The following is a 24,024-nucleotide window of genomic DNA, read 5'->3' on the forward strand; positions in this document are numbered from 1 at the left end:
AGGGCTATAAAATTTGGAGGGCCCAGTGCAAAATGAAAACACAAAGCCCCATTTTATAAAATTATTTAGAATTCAAGACATGGGGCCTTGGGTGGTTGCACAGATGGCATACCTTCTAAGCAGCTGTGCTAATCACCTCTCCCTTTCTGCCTCAGGGCTTCTCTGATGCTATGGCATTCATTCATGTACAATCTGGAAGCATGAGTGCATTATTACAATCCACAGGGCAACCCTGGAGCAATGGAGGATGGAAGCCATGAATAAATGCTGCCCTCCTCTGTTGTTCAGGTGGGCAATTCAGAGGTGCATTCTCAACACTGCTCAGAGTCCTATGGGATCAATCTTTAGCTGTCCACAGTGGCAAATGGCCTGATGATGATCCTATGAAGCAGTGTTCTCTTTCTCTTTTGCCTGAACACAAATTCTGGTCTCAGACTGTGCTCTTAGGCTTACAAAAAGACATACTTTTGACAAAGCACCTTGCATAGACCTGACTCATCCACAACTCCCTCTCCCCTTCTGTGTTGCAAGAGTCAATGACCGGAAAAGAGAACTGAGGATCAAATTCTAACCACAATCCAGAAGAAAAATACAAAAAGAGAACTTTACATTCATTCCACCATCCATCTTCTCAGTTCTCCCTCTCAATTCACTGCTCTTTACTCATCCACCCTTCTTTGCCTCCACACCATGTACTCATATTTCCTTTTAAACCTATCTGGCTATTACCTGATGAAACATTCTAAAATTTCCATTTATTGAAGTCCTGTTTTCCCTGACATTCATTTGTCCTTGATCCTGGAACAATCTCACTGGAAGAGAAAACATGATCATGACTCAGACCTGAATGAGGTAGGAGAGCAAAATTCATGATTTTACCAATAATAACACAATAAACTAAGTTAAAGGAAGTAAAGTACTCTCAAGGCATCACTCTAAAAGGATAAAGGATAATTGGATTCTTGGCTAGCTAAGAACAACATTCTGATAACTATAAAAAATTTATATATCTTACTTGCTATAGTATTGTACTTTTCTCTGTCAAAATAATAATCTTTGTCTTGTTTATGTTATTCACCAACACAGTTATATTCAATAACCTCTCTAAAGAACAATATTGGAACAGAAAAACTTCATCAAACTGATCTGCCAATCTGGGTTCAACCACATGCTGGATGCAACAAATGTCATTAAAAGTCCAATAATCCAACAAATTCCAGTCTGATATTCTACCAGATTATTGGATTTTTTATACTACTGGGAATTGTGCTATTAATACCACAGATACCAAAATATAACTCAGTTTTCATCATCAAACCTGAAGGACTATATTTTTATATTTTATTAAATAAGATACCCAATTGATTGTTATTTAAAGAAGTTCTTTTTCTCTTTTTAGATTTATTTAATTATTTTCATGAGGTATGTATGACAGCAGAATGCATTTTGATTCACTATACACAATTGCAGCACAACTTTTCATGTCTCTGATTGTACACGATCTAGTGTCACACCATACGTGCAGTCATACAGGTACCTAGGGTAATAATGTCCATCTCATTCCACCATCTTTCCTGCTCCCATTCCCTCCTCTCTCTCCCTTCCTATTGCCCAATAAAAGTTCCTCTCTTTTTCCCATGCCCTAACCCAACATTGTGGACAAGGATCCATTTATCAGAGAGAACATCTGGCCTTTGATATGTGGGGATTGATTTACTTCGCTTAGCATGATATTCTCCAACTCCACAGTTTCTTTATCCATTCATCTATTGAAGGGCATCTAGGTTACTTCCACAGTTTAGCTATTGTGAAAAGAGCTGTTATAAACATTGATGTGGCTGTGTTACCATAGTATGCTGATTTTAAGTCCTTTGGGAAGAAGTTCTTTTTCTTACATAAACTATTAAACTACAACTAATATTCCTTATTAATCATAGGCAGATTTATTACTTCAGTGAAATAATGCATCAAATTGTAGAATAATTTATTTAATGCCAAATTTATTTACTTCCACAATCACATTTTGTAGCATTTGTGGATAACAGTTTGAATAATACTTTCTAATCTTATTTAAGTCTTTATTTTTTAGTTTTAAGTGGACACAATATCTTTATTTTACATTTATGTGGTGCTGAGGATTGAACTCAGTGCCTCAAGCATGCTAGGCAAGCACTCTACCACTGAGCCATAACCCCAGCCCCAATATTTTTTAATCTTAATCTATACCCCTTAGACGATGGCAATAATTACCATTATATAATAGGTAATACTGTAATGCCAAATTTAACTTCCTTCTTGTATATACTTTCATTATTTTCAGTTTCTGAGGTATTATCAGAAAAATCTTCTTATTATTCTCATTTTGTCAATTTATCCCTGAAATCCATGACCACAGAAGGCTCGATGATGTAGTTGAAAAGATGCACAGATTATTTCCAAATAAAGAACTATTTTTGCTAAAGTTAAACCACTCAGATCTCTACACAACATAATGCCATGTTTTCATTTTTATCTTATGCAACTTCTCCAAGCTTGGTTGGCTTCCTCCCTTGTCGGTGGGGAAGAGTAATGCCTGCTTTACATTCCTAATAAATGAAAAGTGCTTAATGTTGATAAATGGGAACTCCCTATTTGCACAGCTAAGGATGTGACAGAGAACAAAGCCCAAGCCAAATCATAATTAACTAAACAATTTTACTTAAGCAATAAGAATTTCCAAAACTAAGTGGGTCTTTAAGAAATCAGCTGCTTCCTAGGAGAGAGGAATTTATTTTTTCAAGTAGTTAGTTTTAAATGCTTCAGCACCTCTTTGTTTCTATTCATTGTAATACAACCAAAGACGACTTCTGTATGTATCCACGGCAGAGCTGATCAGAACTACACACTGCAGTTTGTTGTTGTACAGACTTCCTTCTCATGAGTCCTCAAATATTTCAGATGTAGCCAAGGAAAGAAAGATTCCTCACCTCAATGCATATAAATATTCAAAACCAAGTTTTTAGCCATCATCTCAAGAGTAGCATCTCCTAGTCCAGTGCTGAGAAAAAGAATCGCAAATGGTCTTAGTTCATTGTCTGTCATTATAACAAAATATTTGAGACTGGATAATTTATTTTTTCTCTTCTCTTTGACTTTAATGAGAATATATTTAGGCTCCATGACATGTTTTGTTACATTACAGAAGCTTCAATTTTGTTATAACAAGTTTTTTAGGGGATTGGATGTTAAATTTTGTCAAACGACTAGCACATATAACTGTTTTTTCTTGACCTATTAGCATAATAAATATATTAATAGAGTCCCTAATACTAAAATACCATTGTATTCATATATTTTTATTAATGCACTTACATGTATAACATTAGTTTATTCATGTCTTGCTGAATTATATTTACTGACTTTTATTATTAAATTTATTTATTTAATTTGTTATACATGATGGCAGAATGTAATTCATTTCATATTACATATATAGAGCACAATTTTTCAAGTCACTGATTGTACACAAAGTATTTTCACAACATTCATGTCTTCATACATGTACTTAGGGTAATGATGTCTAACTCAATCCACCATAATTCCTACTCCCTTACCCCCTCCTTTCCCCTCCTCCCCTTTGCCCTATCTAGAGTTTCTCCATTCCTCCCATGCTCCACCCTCTATCACCATTATGAGTCACCATCCTCATATCAAAGTAAACATTCAGATTTTGTTTACTTGAGATTGGCTTTCTTCACTTAGCATTATATTCTCCAACTTCATCCATTTAACCTGCAAACGCCATTATTTTATTCTCTTTTAATGCTGACTAATGTTCCATTGTGTATGTATACCAAAGTTTCTCTATCCATTCATCTACTGAAGGGCATCTAGGTTGGTTCCATAATTTAGCTATTGTGAATTGCGCTGCTATAAACATTAATATGGCTGTGTCCCTGCAGTATGCTGTTTTCAAGTCCTCTGGATATAAACTGAGGGGTGAGACAGCTGGATCAAATGGTGGTTCCATTCCCAGTTTTCCAAGGAATCTCCATACTGCTTTCCAGATTGGCTGCACTAATTTGCAGTCCCACCAGCAATGTATGAGTGTGACTTTTTCTCCACATCCTCACCAACATTTATTGTTCTTTGCATTCTTTATAGCTGCCATTCTGACTGGAGTGAGATGAAATCTTAAGAGTAGTTTTGATTTGCATTTCTCTAATTGCTAGAGATGTTGAACATTTTTTCATGTTTGTTGATTGATTGTATATCTATCCTCTTCTGAGAAGTGTCTGTTCAACTCCTTGGCCCATTTATTGATTGGGTTATTTGGGTTTGTTTGGTTGGTTTTTTGTTTTTGTTTTTGTTTTGGTGTTAAGGTTTTTGAGTGCTTTATATATCCTAGAGTTTAGTGCTCTATTTGGTATGCTTGTGGTAAAGACTTGATCCCATTTTGTAGGCTCTCTATTCACCTCACTGATTGTTTCTTTTGCTGACAGGAAGCTTTTTAGTTTGAATCCATCCCATTTATTGATTCTTAGTTTTAATTCTTGCACTATAGGAGTCTTATTAAGAAAGTTGGGGCCTAAACCGATATGTTGGAGATTTGGGCCTACTTTGGGTCTCTGGTTTAATTCCTAGGTCCTTGATCCACTTTGAGTTCAGTTTTGTGCATGGTGAGAGGTTTAATTTCATTTTGTAACATGTGGATTTCCGGTTTTCCCAGCACCATTCATTGAAGAGGCTATCTTTTCTCCAATGTACATTTTGGCATCTTTGTCTAATATAAGATAACTGTAGTTATGTGGGTTAGATTCTGTGTCCGCTATTTTGTACCATTGGTCTACAGGTCTATTTTGGTGCCAATATCATGCTGTTTTTGTTATAATTGCTCTGTAGTATAGTTTAAGGTCAGTAATAGTAATGCCACCAGCTTCACTCTTCTTGCTAATGATTGCTTTAGCCATTCTGGGTCTCTTATTTTGCCAGATGGATTTCATGATTACCTTTTATATTTCTATAAGGAATGTCACTGGGATTTTGATTAGGATTGCATTGAATCTGTATAGTGATTTTGGTAGTATGGTCATTTTGACAATATTAATACTGCCTATCCAAGAAAAGGGAGATCTTCTAAGGTCTTCTTTAATTTCTTTCATTAGTGTGATGTAGTTTTCATTATAGCGGTCTTTCACCTCTTTCATTAAGTTTATTCCCAAGTTTTTGTTTGTTTGTTTTGAGGCTATTGTAAATGGGGTGATTTTCCTAGTTTCTCTTTCAGAGGATTTGTCACTGATGTACAGAAATGCCTTTGATTTATGGATATTGATTTTAAAACCAGCTACTTTGCTAAATCCATTTATTAGTTCTAGGAGATTTCTGGTGGAATGTTTTGGGTCTTCTAGGTATAGAATCATATCATCTGAAAATGGTGATAATTTGAGTTCTTCTTTTCCTAACTGTATCCCTTTAATTTCTTTTGTCTGTCTGATTCCTCTGGCTAGAGTTTCAAGAACCATGTTATATAGAAGTGGTAAAAGAGGGCATCCCTGTCTTGCTCCAGTTTTTAGAGGGAATGATTTCAATTTTTCTCCATTTAGAATGATGTTGGCCTGGGGTTTAGCATAGATAGCCTTTACAATGATGAGGTATGTTCCTGTTATCCCTAGTTTTTCTAGCATTTTGAACATGAAGGATGCTGTATTTTATCAAATGCTTTCTCGGCGCCTATTGAGATGATCATATAATTTTTATCTTTGAGTCTCTTGATGTGATAAATTACATTTATTGATTTCCGTATGTTGAATCAAACTTGCATGATTATGAAGCACTATCTTTTTGATATGTTTTTGTATTCAATTTGCCAAAATTTTATTGAGAATTTTTGCATCTATATTCATTAGAGATATTGATCTGAAGTTTTTTTTCTTTGATGTGTCTTTGGTTTTGGAATCAGGGTGATATTGGCCTCATAGAATGTGTTTGGAAGTGTTCCCTCTTTTTGTATTTCATGAAATAGTTTGAGAAGTATTGGTGTTAGTTATTCTTTAAAGGTCTTGTAGAACCCAGCTCTGTATCCCTCCAGTCCTGAGCTTTTCTTGGTTGTTAGGCCTCTGATGGTATATTCTATTCCATCATTTGAAATTGATCTGTTTAAATTGTGTATATCATCCTAATTCAATTTTGGCAAATCATATGACTCTAGAAATGTGTCAGTGCCTTTGATATTTTCTATTTTATTGGAGTACATGTTTTCAAAATAATTTCTAATTATCTTCAGTTTTTCTATAGTGTCTGTTGTGATATTTCCTTTTTCATCATGTATGTTAGTAATTTCAGGTTTCTCTCTTCCTCTCTTTGTTAGCATGGCTAAGGGTTGGTTAATTTTATTTTTTCAAAGAACCAACTTTTTGCTTTGTCAATTTTTTCAGTTGTTTCTTTTGTTTCAATTTCATTGATTTCAGCTCTGATTTTAATTATTTCCTGTCTTCTACTGCTTTTGGTGTTGATTCATTCTTCTTTTTCTAGGGCTTTGAGATGTAATGTTAGGTCATTTATTTGTTGACTTTTTCTTCTTTGAAGGAGTGAACTCCATGCAATGAACTTTGCTCTGGGTACTGCCTTCATAGTGTCCCAGAGATTTTGATATGTTGTATTGGTGTTCTTGTTTACCTGTAAGAATTTTTTAATCTCCTCCTTGATGTCTTTTGCAACCCATTGTTCACTCAGTAACATGTTATTTATTCTCTGGGTGTTGGAGTAGCTTTTATTTTTTATTTTATTATTGATTTCTAATTTTATTCCATTGTGGTCTGACAGAATGCAGGGTATTATCTATACTTTTTTGTACTTACTAAGATTTGCTTTGTGGTATCACATATGGTCTATTTTAGAGAAGGATCCATATGCTGCTGAGAAGAAAGTGTATTCTCTCTTTGATGGATAATATATTCTATATATGTCAGTTAAGTCTAAGTTATTGATTGTATTCTTGAGTTCTATGGTTTCTTTGTTTAGCTTTTGTTTGGAAGATCTATCCAGTGGTGAAAGAGGTGGGTTAAAGTCACCCAGAATTATTGTGTTGTGATCTGTATGATTCTTGAACTTGAAAAGACTTTGGTTGATGAATGTAGATGCTCCATTGTTTGGAGCATATAGATTTATAACTGTTATGTCTTGTGATGGATGGTTCCCTTAAGCAGTATGAAATGTCCATCTTTATACATTTAATTAAATTGCTAGAAGTCTACTTTATTTGATATGAGGATGGAAACTTTGCTTGCATATGTAGACCATGTGAATGGTATATTTTATCCCAACCTTTCACCTTCAGTGTGTGGGCATCTTTTCCTATGAGATGAGTCTCTTGAAGGCAGTATATTGTGGGGTCTTCTTAAATCCAATCTACCAGCCTACATCTTTTGATTGATGAGTTTAGGTCATTAACACTTAGGGTTATTATTGAGATATGATTTGTATTACCAGTCATTTTTGTTTATTTTTATTTTTTTAACTTTTTAGTTGTCAATGGGCTTTTTTTTTATTTATTTGTATGTGGTGCTGAGAATCAAACTCTGTGCCTCACACATGCTAGGCAAGTACTCTACCACTGAGCCACAACCCCAGCCCTTTGTTTATTTTTGATATTTAACTTGACTTGGTTTCTCCTTTGGTTGGCTTTTCTTTTATTGTAGTTCTTCACTTTGCAGATTTTCATTGTTGTTTTTCATTTCCTCCTCATGGAATATTTTGCCAACAATGTTCTGTAGTGCAGTCTTTCTTGCTGTAAATTCTTTTAGCTTTTGTTTATCATGGAAGGTTTTTATTTCATCATCAAATTTGAAGCTTAATTTTGCTGGATATAAGATTCTTGGTTGGCATCCATTATTTTTAAGAGGTTGGTATTTGTTGTTCCAGGATCTCCTGGCTTTGATAGTCTGGGTTGAAAAATCTGCTGAGATCCGAATTGGTCTTCCCTTATAGGTAATCTGATTTTTCTCTCTTGCAGTAAAATCCTATCCTTATTCTGTATACCAGGCATTTTCATTATAATGTGCCTTGATGTGGATCTGTTATAATTTTGTACATTCAGTGTCCTATAAGCCTCTTGTATTTGATTTTCCAATTCATTCATTATGCTTGGGAAATTTTCTTATATTATTTCATTGAAGAGATTGTGCATTCCTTTGGTTTGAATCTCTGAACCTTCCTCTATCCCAATAAATCTTAAATTTGGTCTTTTGATGGTGTCCCATAATTCTTGGATATTCTGTTCATGATTTCTTATCATCTTCACTGTGAGGTCAACTTTATTTTCAAGACTGTATATTTTGTCTTCATTGTCTGAGGTTCTGTCTTCCAAGTGGTCTAGTCTGTTGGTGATGCTATCTATTGAGTTTTTTAATTGGCTTATTGTTTCTTTCTAGGATTTCCGTTTGTTTGTGTGTTTTTTTTTCAGTATTTCTCTTTCTTGAAGTAATCTCTTATCTCTCTCTGTTGGTGTGATTGATGGTCGCCTGAATTTGTTCTCTTCTCTCTTTATTGGAGTGATGGATTTTGCCTGTATCTGCTCACTTAAGTCATTCTTTAATTCCCAAATCATTCTAGTTAGGATATTCTGAACTCCTTCCCTGACATTTCACCTACTTCATTATCTATGGATTCTATTGTTGTAGTGTCTCAGTTTGTTTGGGGCACTTTTCTCCCTCGTTTTTTCATGAGGTCTATTTGTCTTCCTGTCTTGCAGTATAGATCTGAGGTATTACAACTTCTGCCCTATTGTCTTATAGTGTGCCTACAAGTTACCAATACCTCACCTTTAAGGGGGAGATCAATATCACAGCATTCAATGTACCCAACGTGTAGCCATATATCAGTTAGCTTCTATTTTTACATTTACAATTTTGTCACTATAATCAGAAATGATGAGTTCAATTATCTTCAACCATATAGTCAATAGGTTTGAGTAATGGTTTACAGTTTCTGATGGTGGAAGGGGGTCTAGGGGTTGGCTGAGATGTTTATGAGGTAGGGTGTGAGAATATGGAGGTATTAGATTATGACTAGTGAGAGGGTAATCATAAGAAGTTGGCTGTTAGTAGGAGAAACAAGAGATAGGCAACCCCAGGCAAGACTCCCTGTTACCTCAGCAACAAGATAACTGTTAGCACCTCTAGTAGAGAAACCTCTGGTGCAGCCAGACCACAGGGATCTTAGTGACATCTTACCAGGTCCTTACTGTTGATTCCTTAATAGAAGCAGTGATATCCCAGTTTTGTAGTGGTGGCAGCCTCAAACCTACATGTATCCTGATGTTGGGCTGTGGAGCCATGCTTTGGTGAATAAGGAACTCCAGTGTAGGCAGGCATGGGGTGTCTCTCCCCAGGAACTCCAAGCCACAGTGGCATGGGGCAGGCAGGCTCTGCCTCTAGAACCGACTGGGTAAGTTTTTAGAGGTTTATTGGCTCACAGTTCTGAATTCTGAAAAGTTTAAGAGGATGAAAGCAGCAAGAGTTTCATCCTGCTTCAACTTATTACAGAAAGTAGAAGAGTAAACAGGAGCATGCAAAAGGGAAAAGGGGGCCATAGCTGACCCAGTGGTTAGTTGATAAGTCATTAATCCATTCACAAGAATCTTGCCTCCAGTCCAATTGTTAATGAACTTTCCATTACAATAATAAAATACCTGAGATAATCAAGTTACAAAGAAAAAAGTTTCACTTTGGCTTGTAGTTTTCAAAAGCATATGAAATAAGGTACAAAAATACTCAAAGTAAGAGATGTACATGGGTTGGGATTGTGGCTCAGCAGTAGAGCACTTGCCTAATATGTGTGAGGGACTGGGTCTGATTCTCAATACCACATAAAAATAAATAAAGAGATTGTGTCCATCTACAACTAAAAATATTTTTTTAAAAGGAGATGTACAAATTAAAACAACACTCAGCCACCAGTTTTCAACTGTTAGATAGGCAATGATCAAAACGTTTACTAACACCTTGTGTTGGTTTTATGGAGAAATAGCAATATTATATTTCCAACAGGAATATAAATGAATTCAACATCTCTACAGTGCAGATTTGCAGTCTATATCAGATAATCTATTCTTTAACAGAAATTTTCTTTTCTTTTAATTTATCCTATACATACATTAAAACAAGTATAAAATAACACATGTACAAGATATTAACTGCAGCATAGTTTGACACAGCAAAAAACTGGAAACCATCCACATGTCTAGTAATAGGTGAATGGTTAAGTACATTTTGATATATGGATTCATTGAATTATCCTGTAGCCATAAAAATTAATATGAATACTCTTTTTGTAACAATGTGAACTGAATTAAAATGTTAAATTTTTAAAAAAATATATTTATTTTTTAGTTATAAGTGAACACAATACCTTTATTTTATTTTTATGTGATGCTGCGGGTTGAACCCAGTGCCTCACACATGCTAGGCAAGTACTCTACCTCTGAGCCAAAGCCCCAATCCAAAAATGTTGAATTTTTAAAAACACAAGCTGCAAAAAGATCATTTGAAGAACATGTAATTGTTAATATAAAAAGAGATAAAGGGAATATCTACGTACATATTTGTTTACATATGCATGAAACATTATGGAAGTATATTTACAAACCTGATATCACTGTTTGCTTCCACAGAGAAGAGCTGGATGGTTGAGGAATATAATGGAAATGAGATTTTTTTATTAAAAGCCCTTTTGCATTTTTAAACCATGTAAATATGTTCCCTATTTTAAAAAAAATAAGTAAAACTAAAGATTAAAAAGAAAATACCCTTGGCTGAGCTCTGATCACTGGTTCCATCTCAGCCTCTGTGGTATTTATTAATTACTAAAGTTCTCTATTTCTCATTTTTCCCTCAAAAAATAAGAAAATAAGACAAATCTCAAACATCTTCTCTAATTTAGGGATTTAAGCTTGGTATAAGAAATCAAGTCTTTAGGAGAAAAAATAGAAGTTTTTGCATTTCATACATGTAGCTCACGGGTGCCTCTGTCCCATATAATTGTGATTCCATATCCTCAGAGTCACTGAGCAAAAACTTTAGTTCTATGCAGTTTTGCTCCCTTCTTATAAACACGTGACATCAACGAGGTCTTTGTGAAAATTGGAGATGTGCGTGCAGAGCTCCTGCAACCACATACTAAGCAAATATATGCCTGTGATTCTCCAGCTCAGGACACCTGAAGACAAATGGTTCTCCCTTCTTACCACAGTTCACTCAAGGAATGTCGAAGTTCCCAAGGTCTACCTATTCCAGCCATTCTCACTCTAAGGAAAATCTGCTTCATTCTGTATAGAAGTATGATGGTTTATATCTGTGCATATACCATTTAGTGGTCCATATACAACTTGGTGGTTTAGAAGCTGACATACACACAGTCTGCTTATGATGAAAAGGACCAAGAATACAGTTGTTACAAGTATACAACACTCTACACTGTAAATTTACCCAAACAAAAGAGCAGCAACTAAAACTAAAATCATACTCAATAAAGCAGAGATAACTGTTTCTCCTTGATTTTGTGGGAATTGGAACTATCCACATGTGAACAGTACAATAAGAGCTTTGCAAACCTGTCAAAAACTGCACATGGTAGCCAGACTCATTAGCCACAAATATACTGATTAGAATCCCTTAGTTACCTGGAGTTTTTTGTTTTGTTTTCTTTGTTGCTGCTGCTGTTGTTGTTATTGTTGTTGTAGTACTGGAATTGAATCCAGGGTTGCTTAACCACTGAGCCACATCCCCAGCCCTTTTTATTTTGAGACAGGGTGTCATTAAGTTGCTTAGGGCCTCAATAAATTGCAGAGGCTGGCTTAGAACTTACAATCCTCCTGCCTAAGCCTCCAGAGTCGCTGGGATTACAGGCATATGCTAATATTCATTTATGAAAACCAACTTTTCATCAACTTTAACAACTCATTTAAAAGATTACTGGTAACTAGTCTTCAGTTATAATCTGAAAGTGAAAGTCTACAGAATATGTTACATGCTTCTGTTTTCTTCATTATAAGATAATGACATTTATTCCAACCTCACAGGATCATTTTAAGAATCAAATGATAAAACTGGGTGTAATAAAATTTTATAAGTTGCAATAGAGCCTATATATTTTGCAAATATAAATTACTATCATTAAATCCTGATAGGGCCCTGGTTGCAACTGTCATGCAACCTTGAGCTACCATTCAATAACTACTGAATTTTGGAAGATCTCAAAGGAGCCTGGGGAAATTTGACAAATATGACTTAATCAAGTAATCAAAATAAAAGTTATTTATAAAACATTGTTTAGAAATTAGTGTTTTGGGGATTTATTAATAGCTCAATATGATATGAATATATTTGATCAATGTAAACAAATTTCCTAATGAGTGTGGTCTTCTAGTGCACCCAATCTCTAGTTTGTGATAGACAACAGTGGAGGAAGTGAAATGAGCCAAATTTTCACATTCACCACTTGGGAAATATGCCCTGTAGATATTCAATAACACTCTGCTTTTTTGCAATCATTATATTAGTCTATACAAACTTACCTTCAGGAGCTGTTTTAATTACGAATGTATCATGCATAAAACATGTGGAATCATTTCAATATGTTCATTATCCTTCGCTTCATCCTTCAATTCACAGGCATGTTTAATTGTACGATATTCATCAACTCTTCCTTAGGCTTAAGATTTCCACAGATATTAGTCCAGTTGAAATTTATAGAAAGTAGTCCTCTGGCAGGTTGCCCCTGATTGAGTTCCACTTGAGAGAATAGTATTAATCAGTGCACTGGAAAACACGTGGGCACAAGGCTGCAGGAAATCTATGCTTCATCCCATAGGGCTCTGATTATGAAAATAGATTCACATATTTTAGTGATAATATTAGCAGCCATGATTCTTTCTCAAATGAAACCCACGCAGTCATGCATATTAGCACTGGTCGAACACTTTAAAACTTTATTTTTAATAGGGCTTTAGAGGAAATGATTGCAACCTACCTACATACTTATTCTCCCAACTTTGCTAGGGTAACATGAAGTTTTATTAGACTTCTGTTGAAGCTATTTACTCCTCTGAAGTTTCAGTTTCTATAAATGTTGAATCATTCAATAATTTACAGTGGAAACTTTTTTTTAAAAAAAATCCTTTCCCCAAATCAAAAGCAATTTGAGAAATCCCAAAGTATCTGAGGCTGGAGGGATTGAAATGTAATTACTCAGTAGATAGACAATTATGTATTGGAGACAGTGGACCAGAAGTTGATTCTCAAATGAGGAGCCACATAAAATTGCCAAAGAGGGTGAGAAGAAAGAGGCAAACTAGTAAAGAAAGCTGGAGAACTTTGTAAGACAAAAAAGAAGAAGAAGAAGAAATTATTAGAATTGAGTGGTGGTGTTAAGCATCAGGAGAAATTTTGGTGAGATATAGATATAGATATAGATATAGATATAGATATAGATATAGATATAGATATATGGGTTAAGTGCCCTGAGGAGAAAAGGTCTAATTGAATTGGCCTTCAAGTGACTAAAAGGAAAGCAATTTTGACCTGACACCAAAAACGTAGATTTGAGACCTAGACAAAAAAAAAAAAAAAAAAAGACTTGTCTTTCTCAAACTGGAAGATGAGAACAGACAGAAACAGTCCTTTCCTTCTACTAGAGCAATGTCTTGAACAATTTTTTCCCACCAAGACATATATAGCAAACAATATTTCCAACATGTGTTGTACAAGCATATATAGACCCAGAATATTGGATATATGTAATTTTTACCACATTTCATCCCTTTCTTTTCCACTCTAAAATTATAAAGAACAACTGCACCATCTTTGTCAGACAAATACTCTAATGTGGGAGAAGGTGAGGGCCACTAATCATTCATTATATGGACTGTACCTCACAAATGATTTAGATAGCTCAGATTGTTATCATACCCTAGCAGAGGTAAGCCGAATTAGAAAAGGCAACTGGAAATGCCTAGAGAAGGTCAAAGTGTCTGACTACTTGTCAGTAAGCTTCTGAGAGCCCACAGGTTAAAAGAATTAAGTAGTCCCCAAAGACTTTTGGGATCTGAGCCCTGTCACTCACTATTATTCTTCCAGACCAAGAGCCAAGATCTCTCTACTGAAAGAGAAATTCTATTTTGAGGGAGGAAATCAGGATAAACAAAATCCAATCCCAATTAAGAAAAAAAAAATACAACCTGTCCAGGGAAAGGCAAGGCTCAGGCCTGAGAAACAAGGTTCCGGAATCCAGCAGTTGAAAGAAGACACAAGCCACAGTAGAAACATTGGTCATCCTATATTTGGAGCAGGGAATAGCCCTTATCCAGCCCTTAGCATACCTAGGTTTTTTCATAGCCCCTGTAGACTCACACATCAGGGTTCTCTCTTGGCCCCCGCTGGCTCCTACTACACTTGGGCTCTCTTTTTCTTGGCCCCTGCCAACTTCTAGCACATCTGGGTTCTCTTGGGCCCTACCAACTCCTAGCACACTTGGGCTCTCTTGGTCACTGCTGGCTCCTGGCACACTTGGTCTCTCTGGGCTCCTGGCTCCTACTACACTTGAGGTCTGTTGACCTCTGCCAGCTTCTAGCACATCTAAGTTACAGAGTTGTGCAGGATCAGCAGCACACAGCATGAGGAGTGTCTACTGCCAACAGGTTTCATCAGCAGGCACTTGCTCACAAGCAAATGTTCATGACCTTGAGTACATACGCTGAATCAGAGTATTTCTGACCTTGACTACACACTCACCATAACCGCCAATTTATGGCCTTGGCTACATACTAAAAACATAACATAGCCCACCGGAAGCCTTGGCTAGGGAGCCTAACTATATAACCATTTGGGGCCTGCCCCCAACAAACCTATACATTTTAAATCTTGGAAATCTTTTGAAACAATATCAATTCACCCCTCAATAAATAATTTTCTGAACAATGTTCTATAAAGGATAAATTACAAAATCAAAAAGTTGACCACCTAGGGAACTTGCTTCTCATTTGAGTCTTCTCAAAAAATGTAAAACTAAAATCCAACCACAGGAAATTGAAGCATACAGAGAAAGACCAAAATGTTTTTCCCATCTCACATCTTTTAGGAAACTTATTTTGCATAGCTCTCTTTTCTGAGATACAGTACTTATAGTTATTAGCAAATAGACATTTAGTCGCCTACTCCCTGCAAGTTTATTTAGTAATTTTTTGTGTATGGTATTTTTCTAGGTCTTATCTCTCCAATTAAATTATAAGTTCCAGATGATCAGGATTGTACTCCTCTCAGCCTTAGGATGATGCTAGGCACAAAGAAATCATTCTATTAAATTCTTGTATGATTAATTAATTAAGAAAATTTAATTAATTTCTACATTTCTCTAACTCATTGTTTTCTTTCCAGGTATTATTTTTGGATTTATTTATATTTTATTATAATTAAATTTAAGCAAAAAAAATGTGTCTGTGTGTATATGTGTGTGTGTGTGTGTGTGCATGCATGCTTGTTCATGTGTGTAAATATCTAAGGGCAACTTGCAGATATCATAAACTGAGAATTAAGAAAAATATGACTGCCTTTAATCAGATATGTCATCAAAAACTAAATATACTTTTAACTTTGGAAAGAAACTGCTTTTAGTATAGTAATATTGGTGAGCCCTTGGGGAAAATAAACTAGAATTTATATCTACATCTAAGAATCTTTTATTAAATATTTTTTTTTTAGTTGTAGTTGACACAATACCTTTATTTTATTTATTTATTTTTATGTGGGGCTGAAGGTTGAACCAGGGCCTCGCATGTGCTAGGTGAATGCTCTACCACTGAGCCACAGCACCAGACCCAAGAAATCTTGTTTTATAGATTAAACTCCAAATGACATAGTTGCATTTGTTCTAATGCATTATTCTAGTGGTTTTCCTCTGCATCTATTTTACCATTGAAAGTTATCTTCTTACTTTTGATGTCACTGCCTTAAAGAAAGCTCTTATCAAGATAAGTCTGAGAAAATATTAATCTAGGCAAGACAATTTAGAGTAACTTAATTCCAGAGATTAACATTTATAGCCTTTTGATTACTTTAAGAATTAAAGGTAGGCAGTGTTCAAGCATATGTTCTTGGCTAATTTTCAAAAATTAATCCCACAAAAGCCAGCAACTTGAATTATTTATTTATTTATTTGTTTGTTTATTTATTTATTCATTTATTTGGTACTGATGATTTAACCCAGGGGTTCTCTACCACTGAGCTTCATCCCCAGCCCTTTTTATTTATTATTTTGAGACAGGGTCTTGCTAAATTGCCGAGGTTGTCTCGAACTTACGCTCTATCTACCTTGGCCTCCCAAGTCACTGGGATTTTAGCTGTGTGCCCTTATGCTCAGCTCAGCAACATGATTTCCACTGTTATGCTCACTGCAGGGGAAATTATATTAGGAAAAAGAGGTAAACACAATGCAATGTTCAGATAATCAGAATTCCTCAAGGAACAGAGAAAAAATATTAGGTTAGATCAGTACTTGTCAATCCCCTACAAAAGCAAAAACTTGGAAGCCTTTTAAAAAGTACCAATACTTGACTTTCAGCTCTAGAGATTTTGATTTGCTCTGTCTGGGAAGGTCCCTGTTATCTGCAGTTTTATAAGTTCCTCAGATGGTTGCTCTGTACAGCCAGACTTGATAACCATTCAATTAAATGACGTAAGATTATTGATAAATTTTCAATACACTTTCTAAAAAGATGCTTAAACGCTTTCTGCTAAAATTCCGTGCAAATTCAAGCAAAATATAAACTATCCTTAAGTTCGACCCACTTTTATGTAAACTTAAACAAATGTTAAACACATACCTATAGCCTGTAGATTTCCCATTAAAAACACCTGTCAAAATTATAAAGATAGGGTTGTGGCTCAATGGTAGAGTGCTTGTCTAGCACATGTGAGGCACTGGGTTCGATCCTTAGCACCACATAAAAATGAAATAAAGATACTGTGTCCACCTACAACTAAAAAATAAATATTTTTTTAAAAAATTATACTATGCTTACAATTAGAATTGTAAAACCACATCTATGCTAAATTCTTAGTTCAAAAGAGTTCCAGACTCTTTTGATCTTAGATTGATTCAGCTTTTATCACTTAAGATCATCCTGACCTGAAAGGCAACAATTGGTCTTTTCTATCACCTCATTAGAAAAGTCCAAGATAACCACTCTAATTGGATCATGAGCTGCTTCCAAAAACAAAATCTCAAAATATCACCTATCTATAAATAAATCACTCAACAATCAAATTGAGTTTTAAAACATTAACAGGAATAAACACGGGGAAGAAGAAGAGAGAGTAGAAGAACAATTTGAAAAACTCTGTCTGGAGAAAAATTTTACCTGATAGCAGATACAGTGATTCAATGAACAGAATCCAATTAAATTATAAGTTCCAGATGATCAAAAGCCATACCAAGGACAAACTTTTGCTTAAAGGTAAGAGTTTGATTTGTAATCTGAGAACTAACAGGGACACAAAAGGATATCAGCACAGGAACAAGATGATTACATTTGTTTAGGAAGATTACTTTAGGCCAGACACAGTGGTGCACACCTATAATTCTAGCAACCCAGAAGGCTGTATCAGGAGGATCACAAGTTTGAGGCCAGCCTTAGCAACTTAGCAAGGTCCTAAGCAACTTAGTGAGACTATGCAATAAAATTAAAAATAAAAAGGGCTGGGAGTGTAGTTCAGGGGTTAAGCACTCCTGAGTTCAAACTCCAGTACAAAAAGAAAAAGAAAACAAAGAAGATTACTTTAGTATGTGGGGAGATTGAAAAGGATATACTTAAAAAGTAGAAACCATTTAGAAGGAGATTTCAGTTATCCAGATGAAAAGAAATCTAAACTTGTACTAAGGCAATGGTAAGACAAATAGAGACATGAACTGGATCCAAGGGAATTTAAGAAGGCTTTTATGTACTGTAACTGGACTGGGTATGGAATGCCCAAAAAGGGAAACATTTCAGGACAGGTCGCTGATTTCCGGCGTGGGAAGCTTGGAGGATAGTGATGCTGTTAACTGGGAGAATTTGGAAATAGAGGCAGGTTGGGAAGGGACAGATTATAAATTCGGTTTAACGTATTAAATTAGAGTTATCTGTAGGATGAAAATGGAGACCAGTTCACACTGTAAAGCCAACTCTAAGATCAACTTAATAGTAAAATCACATTGTTAGATGACTCATAAACAGATACACTACTTGGGACAAAGTAGAAGTGGGATGGTGAGCTAGATGGCATTTCCCACACATGTGAAGGATAGGCACGTTAGTAAATAACCCCAAAGAGAACGGTGTCATGGGTGTTCTACCTAGATGTCATGAGCCCCAGAGAGGCTTAACATAAAGGGGGGACAAAAGTTTTGAGGTGGTGGTGAAAACAAACTGAATGCTGACTTCACAACTTCACATATCTGATTTGCAGCAACTGAAGAAGAAGCATTAGTCACTTGGCCAGGATGAGAAGCAGATGGGGACTTTGACAGAAAGCCAGGTAATAGCTAGGGCACAGGTATCAGTAGAGCTAGGGCTCTACTGACATTTTCTTCCATTTTGACTCTCCAACATCCTTTCTAGTGTTGGGAAAATCATAGTATAAATGGGGCCCAGCCGGGGTTAACCCTTGGGAGCCTATGGAAGCCAAAAAAGGAGCAGACTCCCCTCCCCCATACCTTGAAAAGAAAGTACTAACAGGTGGTCCAGGTTCAGCCAACTCCCTGTCCCATTCTGGACCCAGAGGCAGTGATATAAGGATACAGCGAACTGGAAAGATTCTTCATGGCACAAGTAATATTAAGTATCCCCTCTGATATCATCTAACCATCAACAGGGTAGGAAGGAGTCCTAACACGCAATCCCTAAAGGCACCATTTCCTGTCGCTTTCAAAGAGTCTTCTTGTCTGCTCTAATTTGATAATTTGGGGGGCAGGTAGAAAAGGAGGATATCAAAATGAAAACATCAGTTGGTATAATTTTTTTTTCTTTTTTTAAATTTATTTATTTATTTTTGCATTACAATTCTTAATACACCATTATACCATAATTTATCATATCTCTGATTATATATAAGGTATGTTGACACCAAATTCACATCTTCATACATGTATTTTGTATAATGATGAGGGTCTCCTTTCACCATCCATGCTATTCCCCTTCTCCCTCCCTTTCCCTCCCACCCCTATTAGTTGGTATAATTTTAAACAGTACAACATCATGATGTTTTTAACTCTAAAGTATAAATCTCCACATAGATTTGATTATTAAATTAGAAAACAAAGGGCTGGGGCTGTAGCTCAGTGGTAGAGCACTTGCCAGCATGTGTGAGGCACTGGGTTCGATCCTCAACACCACATACAAATAAATAAAATAAAGATCCATTGACAACTAAAAAATACTAAAAAAAAAAAAAAGTAGAAAATACAGATAGCTGAGAGTCCAATGATGGCAATGACAGAGATGGTGACCCAGTGGCAGACCCCAAAGCAAACTGACCTTGTGCCAGATGTGGACTGAGACTCCAGCTACAAATGCCTGTCCTGCCTCAGTTCCTGCCCATTTTATGATCCTGGTTCTCAAGCCTTCCCATTATTGCATGTTTTACAATAAATATGTCTCCTGTTTAAGTTAGTTAAAGTTGATTTCTGTTGTTTGCAACTACTAACTCTGTTAGTTGCAGGTGAAAGTACTTTCAGGGGAGAAAGGAAGGGTGCTGTATGCTAGGGTCTGTGGTTCTTTTAAGTCTCCTAAACTGTAGTAATAGGAGTTCCACAGAGTTTCTAAACATAAATTGAAAGTCCAAAGGAGAAAAGTGACCTGATGAAATAAAAATTTAAATATTTGTATATTAGAATACACAATAATTAAAATGGAAATGCATACTGAAAGAGTATCTAAGAAAATGTCAAGGTGTCCCAGAGCTTTTTAAAATTAGAATATCTTCTTTCTCTAGTCAAGACTATGTGTTGGTTGTTTTGATTTCAATGAGACAGAAAATATACAAGATCAAATCTGTCAATACTGGGCATCGTGGTACATGCCTGTAATTCCAGTGACTCAGGAGGCTAAGGCAGGAGGATCCCAAGTTCAAGGCCAGTCTCAACAACTTAATGAGACCTTGTTTCAAAATTATAAATAAAATGGGCTGGGGACGAAGCTCAATAGTAAAGTGCCCCTGAGTTCAATCTTCGATAACAAAATAAACAATTTTTGTCAAAAATTTTACTCTCCACTTCTTCTCAAATTCAGGGCCAGAAGCGCTGCTTGCACATTTTGTACCCTCTGCCTGAAGGTAAGATTCTAAACCACCTAAACACTCCTGGGCTTGAGAGGTGGTGAACCCCCCTGTGCCATGGGTTTCTTGGAAGGGAAACAGAGGGATGGTGCCTGACCTTGACAGAATTACTCCTCTATGCATATGACAGGGAGTGGAGGGTAAACGCAGCATAATGTTTCCATCCCTTATTTTCGACAAGAAATGACAATTCTAATAGTTATTTTATCTTAGCTTAATGACATGGGCTACTGAAAACAGCATAGAAAGCAAGCAGCCGTGATTACAAAATGCTATCATGTTTAGCAGGAGAGAAGTAGACTTTCCATGTTTTTTCATGTCAATTACATCGTCTACCTCTGAGAAGGGACCCAAAGGCCATGGTTACTCACTTCAGCCCAGCAAGTCATGGTTACAGTCTTGGTCAGAGTCATCCTATCTGCTTTCCCAGGCTCTCCCTATCTGTATAAAATCATTTTTGTCCCTGCATCTTGTTCCTCACATATTGAACTCAGCTTTACTTCCAGCAGCAATTTACATATGTCTGATTGTGATCATTGATACATCAAACTCCAATGAGCTCAGTGTTTTGTTGTTCTTTATTTGTTTAGTACTGAGGATTGAACCCAGGGGCACTCTACCACTGAGCTACATACTCAGCCCTATTATATATATTTTTTTTTATTTTGAGACAGGGTCTTGCTAAGTTACCCAGGCATGCCTTAAACTTGCAATCCTCCTGCCTCAGCCTCCGAAGTAACTCAGATTACAGGTGTTTGCCATCATGACCAGCAAGTTCCATTTTTAAACTGTGATATCCTTCATGATGATGGGCATCCTTGATAATCTGGAGAATTCCTTCATGTAGGAAGTCCAGAAGGCACAGTGGCAAAAAGAAAAGTGAGAGGATAGTGTAAGAAGACAGGCTTTTAGGCACAGAGCTGTGCTGCACCAGCCATACTGTAAAGAGCACAGGCCTGAGGGACCGACATTTCAAGGGTGTGGATGATGACAGAGCTGAGAGGCAACTACCTAGAGTTCTGACTAGAAAGCATCACAGTCATTGCACTGTAGTACAGACAGAATAGAATATGGGGTGAAAATGTTTTCTGCTTCAGCAAAAAGATACCTTCCAGTGGACTGGGGTTGCAAAGTGAGGGTGAGGTCCATATCAGAATGAATAATCAACATTCTAATGACCTTTTAATGAAGCAGAGCAAAATACCTAAGTGAGGTATTGCTACCCGTCCTTACACTCAAACTCACACAACTCCTGTTCTACGTTTATCTTTACACATAAGTTTTTGATCAGCTTGCTTCTATTCTAGTCTCTGCAATCTGGCAGTTATGAATGGTAAGCCCAGAAGGCCAAGGACTGTGTCTATCCTGTTCTACCCTATAACTCCAGCACATAGCACAGTGCCTGGAAGTAGACATATAAACAATATTTATTGAACTAAGGAATGAATTAGATTGTTGCCCCAAGGGCCAAGCACTTTATTATCATTTCTACCATTTTATCAAGATGTGCAGGAAAGTTAAGAGAAAACTTCCACATTCTCAGGTCATTTTTCTTGGGTATGGGCAAAACAATTATATCATACATTTAGGACCTAGAGGGAACTCAAACAGAATTACAGGTAGAATACTAATAACATGATAAAAACAAAGCATATCAGTACATGAAGTCCCTTAGATTTCAGTGAGGTGGGAACATGCTCCAGATACTCATTTCATCCCTGAGGGCTCTATATGTTTACCATGTAAATGCACTCTGTGCTATATTTGGGCAGGGGCAAGGGTTATAGATGACCATCAGAACATTAGAAGTTATACAGTCTTGAACAGAAAGGTCTTTATATTCACAGAACAAAGTTTTCTAAATTACTTATTTTCACAGATAACCCATCATTAAACTGCAGACTGAAAAAAAATGACATGAAAACTTGAATTAAAGTACACTTTATAAAACAGTTCTTACTAATACATGCCTTTTAGCAAATACTTGTGAATAGCATAAATAAATACTTATAAAGGTTTGTAGCCCCTAAACATTTTTGGAAATAACCATTTTTACATATAAAAGAATTAACTAATTTTCTCCTAGTTTTATTTTGTTTTGTTACTGAAAATCGCTTTATTGTTGAGCTATAGCCCAGCCCTTTTTATTTTTTATTTTGAGAGAGGTCTCACTAAGTTGTTGAAGCTGGCCTTGCACTTGCAATCCTCTTGACTCAGCCTCCTGAGTCACTGAGACTACAAGTGTGAGCCACCAAACCTCGGAATCTTCTATTTATATTATAAATTCCTGCACTTTATCAACTTTATTTGGAGACTATGTTTTACAAGTTATTATAGAATACCTATTATAGAATAGCTTGTAAGGTTATTAAAAATCACTCACTTACCATGTATGTAAGTGAGAACACTGTATGCCAGAGAACACTCTACTTTCATGTATATCTAAAATGAACAAATTTAAAATTTTTAAAAATCACTAACTTATTTTATCCAAAAGATCTAAAATCAGCATACTAAAGCAATACAGCCCCGTCAGTGTTGATAGCAGCCCAGTTCACAATAGCCAAATTATGGAATCAACCCAGATGCCCATCATAGATGAATGGATCAAGAAAATGTACTACACACTCACACACACACACACACACACACAAAATGGAGTTTTACTCAGCCATAAAAAAGAATGAAATAATGGAATTTGCTGGTAAATCAATGGAAATGGAGAAAATCGTGCCACGTGAAATAAGCCAGACTCAGAAAATCAAGGGTCAAATGCTTTCTCTCACATGTGGAAGTTAGAGCAAAATAAGAGAAAGAAGGCAGTTGGGGAGGGGATGGGATACCATAAAGATGTAGGGAAGTTCAGTGGAATAGAAGAAGGATGAGAGAAAGGGAGGAAAGGAAAGGGGAAGATAAAAGGAATGAATTTAGCAAAACCATGTTATATCCATATACCCATATATAAAGGTACAAAAGGGAATTTCACCTTTATGTGAGAAGAAAATGTTTACTAGAGAGGGAGAAGGGAGAGGGGGAGGGGAGGAAAGTGGGGGGAATGGATATTGAAATCAAACTCCTTGCATGAATAATTCTGTCAAAATGAACCCAAATACAATGTGTAATTATAGTGCTCCAATAAGAAAAGCACTAACTTGCTTTGGTTTATAAGTGTGGAACAAAATCATATTATCTAAGAACGGATTTCCCCCCTTGAAGAAAGTATGAGTGTCCTAATACTTTCAGGAACCTTTCCACCTTTAACCATCTTCCAATCTTTCTACTCCACTGTTCAGGCCCTTAGGAAAGCTATGAATGTTATTGCAATCTTCTTCCTTAATATTTCAGCAGCTCTGAATCCTCTGTTAATCCCCCCTTCTGGGAAACTTTTCTTCCATTTGGGGAGAAAGGAGAACTGGATTTGAAACCTGTTATTATAGATAAGATAGTGGACAAAGATCACTTTACCTCTCTGGGCCTCATTATTAAAAAGAAGTAATAGTATCTGCCCCATAGAATGGTGAGGAAAAGATAATACATTGTATGTGACTGTCCTTTTTAAACTGTGAAGTTTTATAGACACTTTAAAATATTATATTTGACAGCTAAAATTTCCGCTCATTCTGTCAAAGATCTGCCCTCCCCACATTAACCTTCAACTTTAATGCAAACTTCTCCAATCCAG

At 36.1% G+C, this 24,024-nt stretch overlaps 1 pseudogene; it reads right to left on the reverse strand.

The window, feature by feature from the left end:
- Nucleotides 1-14,649, reverse strand: part of LOC107139349 — a 152,200-nt pseudogene extending 137,551 nt beyond the window's left edge.
- Between the last annotated feature and the right edge of the window lie 9,375 nt (nucleotides 14,650-24,024).

The sequence above is a fragment of the Marmota marmota genome, unplaced genomic scaffold, assembly GCF_001458135.2.
Source record: "Marmota marmota marmota unplaced genomic scaffold, marMar, whole genome shotgun sequence".
NCBI lineage: Eukaryota > Metazoa > Chordata > Mammalia > Rodentia > Sciuridae > Marmota > Marmota marmota.